This window comes from Lissotriton helveticus, chromosome 12 (assembly GCF_964261635.1).
Source record: "Lissotriton helveticus chromosome 12, aLisHel1.1, whole genome shotgun sequence".
In the NCBI taxonomy this organism is placed as follows: domain Eukaryota; kingdom Metazoa; phylum Chordata; class Amphibia; order Caudata; family Salamandridae; genus Lissotriton; species Lissotriton helveticus.
In genome coordinates, this window is record NC_136073.1 from 16,565,521 (window position 1) to 16,578,202 (window position 12,682).

A 12,682-nucleotide genomic window follows, 5' to 3' on the forward strand; every position below is an offset into this window, starting at 1 on the left:
CTGAACGCAGGCCAGCAAACATAACCACTGTGTGCACACAAAGGTACACAAACACACAGAACAGACTCCCATGCCTGCAGCATCCCGCCTCGTCTCTGGCACGGCTCGTCGAGGTGGATGTCGACTCTAAGCTATGCGCATCGGCACGAGGCGCTACGCAGCGCCGCTCCTGGCTCCCGGTCCGTGGCTCGGGCACCAGGATGTCCAGCTAGGACTAAAGGTTCACCCCGTGCCCCACCTATGAATCTGTGAGGCGCGTGCTGGATAGAACCAGAGCCGATTGCACAGTATCAATGCCGCACGGTATCACTCTGGAATGATCGGAGTACTTTTGCGTAACTCTCTTGATGCAGAATTATTAACCTCTTCCATGCTGGGCCGATTCTGCTCCTGTGCTGCAGATTTCAGCGCGGGTGCGGTCATGACGGCCCCCAGCCGTCATCAGCACACGAGCACTGTAGTGCATGACGGCTGGGGGCCGTCATCAGCATGCAGTGTCCACCTCCCCTCCCAACATGTCCCCCACCTTTCCGGTGGACTCTCTCACCAAACACTACCCACACCGGACTTCAATCCCTGCTCGCAATCGCAACAACCGCCCTTGTCGCGCAAGCAACCCTCTGTCGGACCTCGACACACTCACCCTCCTCCGCTCCTACGACCCAGCCCCCCAAAATCACACATCCATCACACACCTCACCATTCCCACGATACACTCAAATCCCCTTAGACCCCCCACACTAAACAGCAGATTCTCCATCCCCAATAACCTTAGAAAAGTCCCTCTCTCTCTAGAACCATCTACCACCCTCTACACACCCCGTCTCAAATGCACTCTTCTCAACTGCAGATCGGCCGCGAAACACTCCGCTGCCATCGCTGATCTCCTCTTATCACTGGACCTTGACCTAATCATTCTGACTGAAACCTGGCTTACTGAATCGTCGTCACCGATAATAGATATTCTGGTTCCTCCCAACTACCACATCATTAGACTTGACAGGTCCGGCAAAATAGGTGGTGGAATCGCATGCATCTACAGGAACAACCTCTCTGCTCTGAAAGTCAACTCCACCTCCCTACCATCCCCAACTTCCTTTGAATACGTCTGCCTCGACATTATTAGTGAGGGCAAACCGATATGCTCTCTTCACAGCATTTACCACCCACCCAGGGACAACCTTACCTTTTCCCAACAAATCATGGATATGATCTCAACCAATTCCGGGCGGCAGCTCACCCAAATATACCTTGGCGACTTCAACATCCACTGGAACGATCACAATGACGCATTGGTAAATAGTCTCAAAAATGTCCTCGATGCCCTTGACCTCACCCAGATATGCAACAGCCCGACCCACGAGAAAGGCTCGATCCTCGACCTTGTCATCTCCAAAGAAGACTCTATCCAACTCGAGTCTATCCAACCCTGTGACTGGTCAGATCACAACATTGTCGTCACTTTCTTCATCAATGAAAAAGTTAAATTTAACCCGGTTCAATCCTCCAAGCCCAAAGTCTGGAAAAGAGACCTGAAAAAGCTCGACCCAAGCTCTCTGCCTCCTAACAGCTGCAATCTCCTACTTCCACCTACCGGCGCTACGGACTTCCAATCCTTAACTGACCACTATCTCAACGCTATGACCGCAATAATTAACGAGGCTGCACCTATGCAGCTAAAAAGAGTCTCTACTAAAACCTCCAATCCATGGTACGATGGGAGTCTCAATGATGATAGACGAGACATGCGAATGGCAGAGCGCACCTGGAGATCAGCTCCCTCTGCACTACACCTAAAAACTCTGAAGAAAAAGAGAAACGCCTATTTCAGGAAAATAAAACGCTCAAAATCAGATTTCTTCAGCCTCCAGCTCGACCAAGCAAAAAACCGTCCGAGAAAACTGTTTGAACTAATCAGAACGCAATCCAAGGAACAACCCCAACCACTCAGCACTGTGCGCAAAGCACCTTCCTGTGAAGACTTCTCCGCCTTCTTTGTCCAAAAAACTGACAACATAAAGAGAGATCTCCTCATTGACGCAAGCCTCTACTCCAAACCCCACTGCGTAGCACCCACTGAACCAAAAAACAATACCTCATTGTCATCCTTTGGCACCTACTCTGAAGAAGAAATTGGCAAACTGCTCAGCACCTTGAAACCATCCAATCACCTCACGGACCCTCTTCCTGCTAACACCGTTAAAGACTTTACCCCCTTGCTCCTCCCACTCTGGACTAAAATTATCAACAGCTCACTTCAACAAGGAACCATACCCGACTCCCTAAAAGTTGGGCAAGTCACTCCTTTACTAAAGAAACCTACAGCCGACCCCACTGATCTAAACAACTACCGTCCCATTACCAATATTCCCACTCTCGCCAAACTGCTGGAAAAATGTGCACAACTACAATTGACCAAACACATTGAGCAGTTTGACCTCCTCAACCCGCATCAATCAGGCTTCCGAGCAGGGCACAGTACAGAAACTGCTATGACTCACATAATTGACGACGCACTTCAAATGCTAGACCAAAACGACACTTGCCTCCTCATACTTCTTGATCTCTCTTCAGCATTCGACACCGTTAAGCACGAGAATTTACTCGATCTACTAAACACAAGAATGGGTATATCTGGAACTGTTCTAAAGTGGTTCACTTCCTTTCTACACAACAGATCGCAGAAACTCAAGAGCAACAACATGATGTCCTCGCCAATACCTGTATCGCTAGGCGTCCCTCAAGGATCCTCCCTATCCCCGACTCTGTTCAACCTAGTTATGGAACCTCTCACCACCCTGTTACAAGCATCCAATGTACACTTTCACATGTACGCCGATGACACCCAACTTTATCTCAAACTACAATCCCCCAAAGACATTTTGCTCCTGAACTCAACGATCAGAAGCACTCAATCCTGGCTGGCCGATAATCATCTCAAACTCAATGCTCTGAAAACAGAATTCCTTCTGATCTCACCTCCATCGAAGATCTCCACCACTCAAATTTGGCTTAAACACCTAACCGCACTTAATGTCCAACCCACCATTGTGGACTCAGCAAAATCTTTAGGGATAACACTCGACACCAATCTCAACATGCAGCAACATATCAGCAAGGCAACTAAGGGAACGAACTTCCAAATAAATACCTTGAGGAAACTTAAACCCTTCCTACCAGCCAAAGACTTCCAAACTGCAGTACAAGCACTAGTCATCCCTCGAATAGAATATGGCAGCATCGCCCTCTGCGGACTCCCCCCAACTACTACCGCACCCCTAAGAGCTTCTCTAAATGCTGCAGCGAGACTCATCACTGGGTCAAAAAAGCACTCTCATATTTCCCCTGACTTGAAATCCCTGAACTGGCTGCCTTTTGAAGCCAGAATGCATCTGAAAATCGCCTGCATGACAGTGACACACAAGGCGGTACACCTAAACTCACCCGGCTACCTCACTCAGAAGCTGACAATCTCTGGCGGCTCTAGAAACACTAGAGGCACAAACAATCTTCTGCTGAAGCCTCAAAGATTCAGGAAGGAAAAAACCTACAAACGCTCCTTCTCAGGAATGGCACCTAGGATCTGGAACTCACTCCCTCCTGAAACCAGGCTCATTCCCTCCACTACACTCTTTAAGAAAGAAGTAAAAGCCATCCTCATGGCTAAATACACCTGAACGGTTTTCGGACGCTTTAAAGACTCTGGACCGATCTGTACTACTTGTTCGACCGCTTTGCTTATTTGTATGAACTGTATTTTTGATATGTAGTGTTGTTATATATGTATATGATTGGCTTTGCCCCCTCCTATTTGTATTGCTAGCGTTACTGGCTTACCTGTTTGACTATACTCCCTCATCTACCCCTTCTGTGTAAAGCGCTCTGATATCTGCAAAGATCTTGTCCGCGCTATATAAAACTTTCTAAATAAATAAATAAATAAATGCAAGGGGTTAAAATTACATAATACGAAGAAATTTCACCGCATGTGGGGCAAATGGGTTGGAGTAATAGAAGACTGATAAGGAGTGGTCTGCTCTTCAGGTACACGTGGACATGTCATAATTGGTTTTACTTGATGTCACTGTGATGTGTGGTTTCCCTATTCTGACAGTGTATAATGTAGCTCTGAATGGGGCTGTTTGTTGTTAAATTCAAACCTCAATACAATTGATTGTCAAAAAAAATTGCATAATTAGTCCAGCTCATATAATTAGGAGTTATTTGGTACAAAAAATCCTACCACAAGACCATAGAAAACAACAAAGTTATCAGGCGTCAGGGGGTTGTGGCTGTTACGGTTATCATTCTGTTGCACTTTTCACTATTCTCTTAGCACAAAAAGGATACTCAGGTCTATTATGAATTCAAGGGAGCATTTAGTGGTAAAAAAAAAAAAACACAAAATGAAACCCACTAAAAGCTGGATTACGCTCCTCATGTAATTCTGCGAAATTTTCTTGTAATTTCAAGTTATTATGCTACAGCAAATGACATGAGTTAGGCCCACCACTAGCACCCACCTTCCTCAACAGCCAGCCAGTCACCGTGTCCTGCAGAGCCTGAGATCCACCTCAACCCCCCCCCCATGACTGCTGCACCTGAATAAAGTCACCCACCCCATGAACCTACCAGAAGCAATGCCTTGCACTAACCTATCTCACAGAGGGCCAGACACTCAAGACTAGCTCCGTCACTCACCCAGCAGCCACACTGACCCGCCACACTACACTGGCCCTTCCCTCAGGCTCACACAGCCTCTGCAGGCGCCCTGGCAGAGTCCTGGGTCCGACTCACGGGCATGGGTGTTGTGCTACAACTCGAGGCACGTGCGTAATGTCCATGGAAAGCACAGAGGGAGCCTGCACAACTCCACACACACATCACAATAATGACAAACGCTACTAGGCTCAGACAAGGAGGATTTGCAGAGGCGCTGGGTCCAGTTTCTGGCACACCCGGAGGACTACTTCTCACCCTAGTGCCGGACGCCCGACTCCCTACGCGAACCGCAGAAAGCATCTTTAAGAGCTCGTGTACATCCACCTATCCTGCGTGAATGCTCAAGCCCAGAGTCCAGATCTCTGCCCCAGGTCCACAACATTCCGCCCGTCTGCCCACTCCCTCTGCTCCATGCCCACGCCATCCGTCCCTCCTGCCCATGTCCACGCCATCCGTCCCTCCTGCCCATGTCCACGCCATCCGTCCCTCCTGGCCATGTCCACGCCATCCGTCCCTCCTGCCCATGTCCACGCCATCCGTCCCTCCTGCCCATGTCCACGCCATCCGTCCCTCCTGCCCATGTCCACGCCATCCGTCCCTCCTGCCCATGTCCACGCCATCCGTCCCTCCTGCCCATGTCCACGCCATCCGTCCCTCCTGCCCATGTCCACGCCATTCGTCCCTCCTGGCCATGTGCACGCCATCCGTCCCTCCTGGCCATGTCCACGCCATCCACCCTTCCTGGCCATGTCCACGCCATCCACCCCTCCTGGCCATGTCCACGCCATCCACCCCTCCTGGCCATGTCCACGCCATCCACCCCTCCTGGCCATGTCCACGCCATCCACCCCTCCTGGCCATGTCCACGCCATCCACCCCTCCTGGCCATGTCCACGCCATCCACCCCTCCTGGCCATGTCCACGCCATCCACCCCTCCTGGCCATGTCCACGCCATCCACCCCTCCTGGCCATGTCCACGCCATCCACCCCTCCTGGCCATGTCCACGCCATCCACCCCTCCTGGCCATGTCCACGCCATCCACCCCTCCTGGCCATGTCCACACCATCCACCCCTCCTGGCCATGTCCACGCCATCCTGCCTTTCTGCACTTCCACTGTTGCACGTGCAATGCTGAGGATCACACATCCTGGTAAAGAGTTGGTTGTTTGCAGTGAAATACTGTGAGAGCCCACCACAGGCATCAAGAGCGGCAGACGACTTCGAAGAGCAACTCTCGCCTTCGCAAGGCACCCAAAGGCGGGAAGAGCCGGCTTCCAACAGATGACGGTCTACAGGCGTGAACCTGGTTGAATATCCACCTGGTGAACTTGCACTAATGTAGAACAGTGAACAATTCCACTGTCTGCTGTGAGATCCCGCCCCAGGAGCCATGTTGGGGTCTGTGACTCTGAACAGCTCCAGTGTCCGTGCGTACCCTGGGCACCGCAAACACAAGGAGATGATGGACGGAGCACTGAAACTTCTCAGACACTCACCCCCAATCACAGATCTGGGTTGAATCCATCATCGTTCTTTAGCTCACTTCACCACCCCAGTTCAGACCCAGCCATATGCAAATCAGTCTGACCCTGTGCCTTATGGGAACAGTCCAGACCGAACTGCCAAGCCAGGTCTTCCTTGGACCAGAAACAAGCATCCCGGGACCGGTTTTGTGGTTTCACCCCTCATCATCCAGGCTAGTTTGAATCCAGCGGCAAAGTGAGCACGGGACCCATGTCTGCGCATACCCTGCCAACCTAGGGCGAACAAGGCAAAACCGAAGAGATGATGGACAGAGCTCTGAAATTTTTCAGGCACTCACCCCCAATCACAGATCTGGGTGGAATCCAGCATCATTCTTTAGCTCAGTTCACCACCCTAGTTTAGACACAGCCATATGCAAATCTGTCTTGACCCTTTGCCTCATGGGAACAGTCCAGGCCAAGCTGCCAAGCCAGGTCTTCCCTGGACCAGAAACAAGCATCCTGGGACCGGTTTCTGGGTGACACCCCTCATCAGCCAGGTTAGCTTGAATCCAGTGACAAAGTGAGCAAGGGACCCATGTCTGGGTATACCCTGCCAACTTAGGGCGAACAAAGCAAACACAAGGAGATGAGGGGCATCGAATCCCGCCTCAGGCGCCATTTTGGGCTCGGTGGCCCCCGCCATCGCTGATGACGCATAAATAGCACTGCTGTCGCCTCCGGCAGCGCTTCACACCCAGACATTTGCAAAGACTGAAAGATTTCTCACCTGTTCTCAACATGTTTGTCTTCCTGCGGCTTTCTGAACTCATGTTGATTTTTGTACGGCGCAAAGAAAATATTTTACTGACACCAACATTTTAATCAGTTTTTTCAAATATATTTCTGCCTCTGGGCAGAAGCTACATTTTAATTCTACTTTTTGGGTTTCGCCTGCCGAAGGCTGCGCTCTGCGCAGCTCTTCAGCGCAGGTGAAATCCTAGGTCGTCAATAAGGACTCCTGGAACGTCCCCCGGCTCTCATTGGTTAGCTCCATAAATGGAGGCTAGCCATTGAGTGCCGGATCTGTCCATCAAGGCTGGACCAGATTCGGGGGCGTTCCGGAGATTTTTTCCCAGGGCGGAGTTACGTTTTTTCCCGTTCCCTCCCCTTTCACTGAAAGTGAATTCAGATGCGCTGTCCATTCCCGCCCCCTCCGTGTGCCTTTCCGCCCCCCTTGCTGTCCTCTCCCGCCCCCTCCCGCCGTCCGTGTCCTCTCCCGCCCCCTCCCGCCGTCCATGTCCTCTCCCGCCCCCCTCCCGCCGTTCGTGTCCTCTCCCGCCCCCTCCCGCCGTCCGTGTCCTCTCACGCCCCCAGCGAGTGCCCACCTCGCGATTTCTGCCCGCCTGCCTGCCTAGCGAGGGCCGCCGCGCTGCCCGCGGCGACCCGGAAGTACCTGGCCGGCCGGCCAATCCCTTCGCGGCCGGCCGGAAGTCCCGCACCCGCAGCCCGGGGGAGGGAAAGGGAAGCCTTGCTGTTTGCCGCTTCCCCCTGCCTGGGGGAAGCCTTTGCCGGTGCAGCATAAATCTGGAGCGGGCCGCACTGAACCTTCTGGATACCTGCGCAGTATGCAAACAGAATATAACATCACGCGGACCCTGCTTGCTACCCTGTTTACACTCCTTCTGTCGCCGCTGCCTGCCCCCACCGGAGCGGTACGTCAGCGTGCCGGCTGGGCCTCAGCAGCCTCTGCCCTCCCCGCCGGCCCAACAACCGCAGGGCGCCCGAGCAGCGTCGGATCCGCCCAGCACCCAGGGTGAGTCCCTGAGCTTTTTGTAATGCAAAATTGATCGCGATATAACGGGGTGAACGTGGCGATAAATCGCGATAGTCTATTAATTAGCTATTATATTGAGGTTGGGTAGATGGTTCCTGGACAGTTTGTTCAGTCAGTATGGAGGGGATCAGGTGTGCTTCTGGGGTTATGATTGGTGTGACGCTATAGTTAGGATGAATACTATATGTGTTCAGCGCCAGGAGTTGACAGGGTAGTGGTAAGTGATGTGTGACATAACTTCGTGGAGTGGTTGACGGAGTGGTTTTTCGGATTCTTTGTTGGCCTGGTGGCGATGGTAATGGTCGGTAGGTGCGTAGTACTAGTTATAGGATACTGCTCGTCAATGTTCCCTCTAATTTTTTTCCTCTGTGTGCGGCAGCGTGAGGTCTCTGTGCGCTCCAGCCACAGCAATGTGCGCCAAGAACCCAACCGCATGTGTGGGTGCAGCGACACACATTACCCAGATTAAAAATAAATTAAAGGAGAATGCTATTTGCAATAATCTGTTTAAGTATTATTCAAGGTCATCAGGGCAAGACTCTGCAGAACAGAGCTGGCTCTACCAAGGCGGGGGTTACTCCACTCTTTAAAACTGATAATCATGAGTTCACTTATCCGCTCTGAAGATGGTTTCTTGGATACGCAGGGGGGGAATGTACATAGATGTCCACCATGTGTGCATTCAGAGTCACTAATATATGTTAGTGATTCTGAAAGCATGTGTGGTGCTTTTAGGCTTGCTCAGGGCTTTAAGTGGGAAGAAAAAACTGGGGGGTCTCTCAAAGGGGCGTGCTTGATGTAATTGAGGGCATGGCGTAAAAACACGTAAGCTAAAAATCTCTGCTTAGTATAGTGAGCCCCCGACCGTTATTGTGCTGCTCTGTCATTGCATCCAGATATATAACACAATAAGTAACATTATACCTACAAAAACCCAGGACTATTGACTTTGTCAATGGTTGTTAGTTGCAAAGGATAAATAAGCAACAACTACAGCTTTGTTGAATATATTGAAAATGCCTCAGTTCTGAAATGATCTTTAAAAAGTCCTCTGAAGTTACAACAAAGGCTTTTAGCAGTTGAGATTTTTTTTTTACCCTAAGGGTGAGGGCAAAAATAAGGAGCCTGATTGGGACCTGTCTTAAAACGTAGCATCAGCAGGACCCAGTCCACTTAAAGCCCTGGGCTTGCTGCATGCTTTTTGTTAATAGAGCATGGCTGCGGGAAGATTGTGTGCATTTTTGAAAGTTTTCATGTTAATTGCAGCAATTAACATGAAAACTTTCAAAAACGTACACAATCTTCCCGCAGCCACGCTCTATTAACAAAAAACATGCAGCAAGTCTAGAAGCAGGATGTGTGCTTTCAGAATCACTAACATTTATTAGTGATTGTAAAAGCACACGTTATGTTTTTAGGCTTGCTGCATACCTTTAGTTAATAGAGGGCGGTAGAGCACATGCCTTTTAGAAAGTGTTCATGTTAATTGCAGAGCCCGACACACTTGTACACGGGGCTGCATTTAACATCAAAACTTTCAAAAAGTCACACAATCTGCCGCGCTCTATAACTCGCACCAAGGATACAGAGAAGAATACCCAGCGTGAGACAACTCATGAAAGTTCGTTCTGACAAAAACAAGAAAGCTGCTAGATTTAACATAGAAATGCATGTTTAATCCATCAACCCCCGTATCTAAGAGAAACCCTTCCAGCAAGCCTGTTTTTTAAATTGAAAATGGTCAGGTCGGGGTTCAAACGCCCCCAGGCTGCCTGTTTTTATCGTATTTCACATTTTCATCTATTTAAATAGCACAATTGTTAGCCACACAAAGCGCCTATGTACGCTCTGCATAAGAACACCCGAAGTATATAAAGCAGTGCCAGTCGTAAATAAGAGGGGGGGTGCAAATGGAGTATGGGGGTGTGGGAAGAATAATGCAAATAATCGCATGCACCATCGTTCCAGCGTGAACGTGGCCCTGTTGCTATCTTTGCTCTCAATGATTTCGGATGTATCGGGAAAGGTTGCAGGTAAACGGTATGTTAGTGCCTGACACCAGAACTTCCGAAGTCCTGGAGACGATGTGAACGAGAAGCAACGGCTGTCTCAGCGCAGTGAGCAAGTGGACATGCCATTAAATATGATAAACCTACACCTGCTTTTTCGCCTACTTGCTGCATGCTTTCTGCAGGGTCATGCAAGGACATGGCATAGTTTGCATAATTCTGTCATTTTTCCATGATTGCCCGTTGTTACTATTGTGCAGCTCATCTGTTCCCAGTCCGGCCCTGGCTCTATTAACAAAAGGTGTGCAGCATGCCTAAATGTGCTTTACACGTCTTTCTTTTGTGCTGGTTGCATGTCTTAATAGACCACGGCTACGAGCTGTCTGTTGACCATTGTGAAAATATTCCTGTTAATTGTAGCACCGTCGTGCGCTGCAATTAACTTAAATATTTTCACAATGGCCCACAATCAGCCCGCAACCGCGCTCCTTTAAGAGAAGATATGCAGAAAGCCCAAAAGAACGACGTGTAAAGCACACGTCTAGCTTTTGGACTTTCTGCATATCTTCTCTTAAAGGAGCGCGGTTGCGGGCTGATTGTGGGCCATTGTGAAAATATTTAAGTTAATTGCAGCGCACGACGGTGCTACAATTAACAGGAATATTTTCACAATGGTCAACAGACAGCCCCCAGCTGCGCTCCATTAAGAAGGAAAACCCGCAGCAAGCACAGGAGCCACCACCAGCCGGAAATGAAAAAGATTTGCGCAGCTCCTGTTTCTGAAAGCAGCAAGCGCAAATGTTCTCCTAAAATGTGCTGTGGATGCGCGCTCCACACGCACCACTGCGCGCTCGGGGGATTAGACGTGGGCGCCCGCGCAGGCGCGCACGTTAGTGGGAACACTGCTGCTCGTGTACCTTAGTGCCACTCCAGATGCTGAGTGATTTTTGATCCATTCTGTCTTGGTCTGTGTCTTCGAGTACAAGGTACCCATGCACCAAGCCTTCCTGTTGACTTATAGGCTGCGTGGGGTCTCCAAGTACAAGTGAGAACTGCGGGTTACGCCTGCCCCTCCTCGCCCTGGTGACAAGTCGTCGATTTCTCTGGACGGCATGCGCGCGCGACCATTGCCTCCAGCAAACACACAGGGTGGCATGTGCGAAGTGAGAGTCGTGGCTGAGCTGTGATCAGAGCATGCACGGAGGGGGCGGAGAGTCAGTCTGGCGAGCAGGGGGAAGCCCAATGCTGCCCGCACGACAAATCACTGCAGACTTCTGTTGTCTCAGTCCTAGATGAAATTAATAGAATCGAGGGGGACGGGGGAGGCAGAAGAGGACTTGCCACCCCTACGAAACGGGAAGCTTAATTGAGCTCCAGAATTTTGCCTAACTTTGTGCTTTCCCTTTCTTTGACACGCGATTGTTGTGAGGGGAATGACACTTGCTCATCTAATAAGTTACAGTTTGTTTTTTGTGACGGTAGAGCGTTTCAACAGGCGGTGGAAACGCTTGTCATTTGACAGCCATAGTCTGCACGTTTTTTTTCTCTGTGATATTGTTATTGGCCCACTCTCATTGCCTGCCTTCTCGACAGTGTTCGGACATCAAGTATATGTGATTACGAATAGGCCTTTTTGTGGGAATGACTGCATCATGTATTGTGAAACTAGCTGGGGGTTTAATAGATCATTTCTTTTAGGTATGCAGGCATTAAAAATAATATAAAAAACAGACCAATTCACAGTTTGTGACAAAGCATAATACATGCAGAAATGGTTGATTCCTTCATCGGACCTCAGTCAAAAGGATGTGATGTTCGCAGTGTGCGCATCATAAGGTATAGAACAATTGCATTTTTCTCGGCTAAACGGACTAAAAATTCAGTGAATGGGCAATTACGGTGTTTAGTTTTAATTGTCGCGTGCGGGGAGGACATTATTAGCGATGGTTTTAACATACCACGAGGATGCTCTTCTTCCATCAGATTTAAAGTCGTTCTTTGTAGGTTTGGCCTTAGCCACACCATAATATTATTACATTCACAGAATCTGAAAATGGTTGATTTGTGTTCTTGCTTTTTTAATGCATTGTGTTTTATGATTTAACACTTTTAAATCGAATAAAGCGTATTTTGATTGATTGTGTTCTTGTTATGAAGAGAATTGTTTGAGAATGGCCTGTCTGGGATTTAATGCCAGTGTAATCTTAGGTTTATCGTGGCAATTGCTTACTGTTCACTTATTAAAGAAGAATGGAAATGTCACGCTGTTTAGACCATTGAACCGCAAACGTTACAATAGTTCATGTTTAAACACAATGGTCACGGTTCGGTAGGGAAAAATAATAAACCACTTAATTGTGATTGATTGAGATCTGTCGCTGTACAGAAGTTTCCCCAGCTTTTAGGGTGACTGGCTGTTTATCTCAAACGACTTTCTACGTGCCTATCATGTATTTAGGTGAATTACTGTATTCCTTAATTATGTTCTTTTGGGGTGTTTTTAAGATTTAAATTTTTACCATTTTTTATTTTTCGAAATAGTAATTTTAGTCGAACGTAATTTACCTGGGTGTTATGTATGTTCTTTTAAACCATTACTGACTTGATAAGAGTTGACTTGGCTATCCCATGTCAATCTGACATTGAGTG

General features: G+C 49.0%; 1 protein-coding gene across 4 annotated transcripts in view; it reads right to left on the reverse strand.

The window, feature by feature from the left end:
• The window catches only part of LOC144799689 (transducin-like enhancer protein 1), a 156,483-nt gene that overhangs the window by 118,971 nt on the left and 24,830 nt on the right, over positions 1-12,682 (reverse strand). The gene's annotated exons all lie outside the window — the stretch shown is intronic.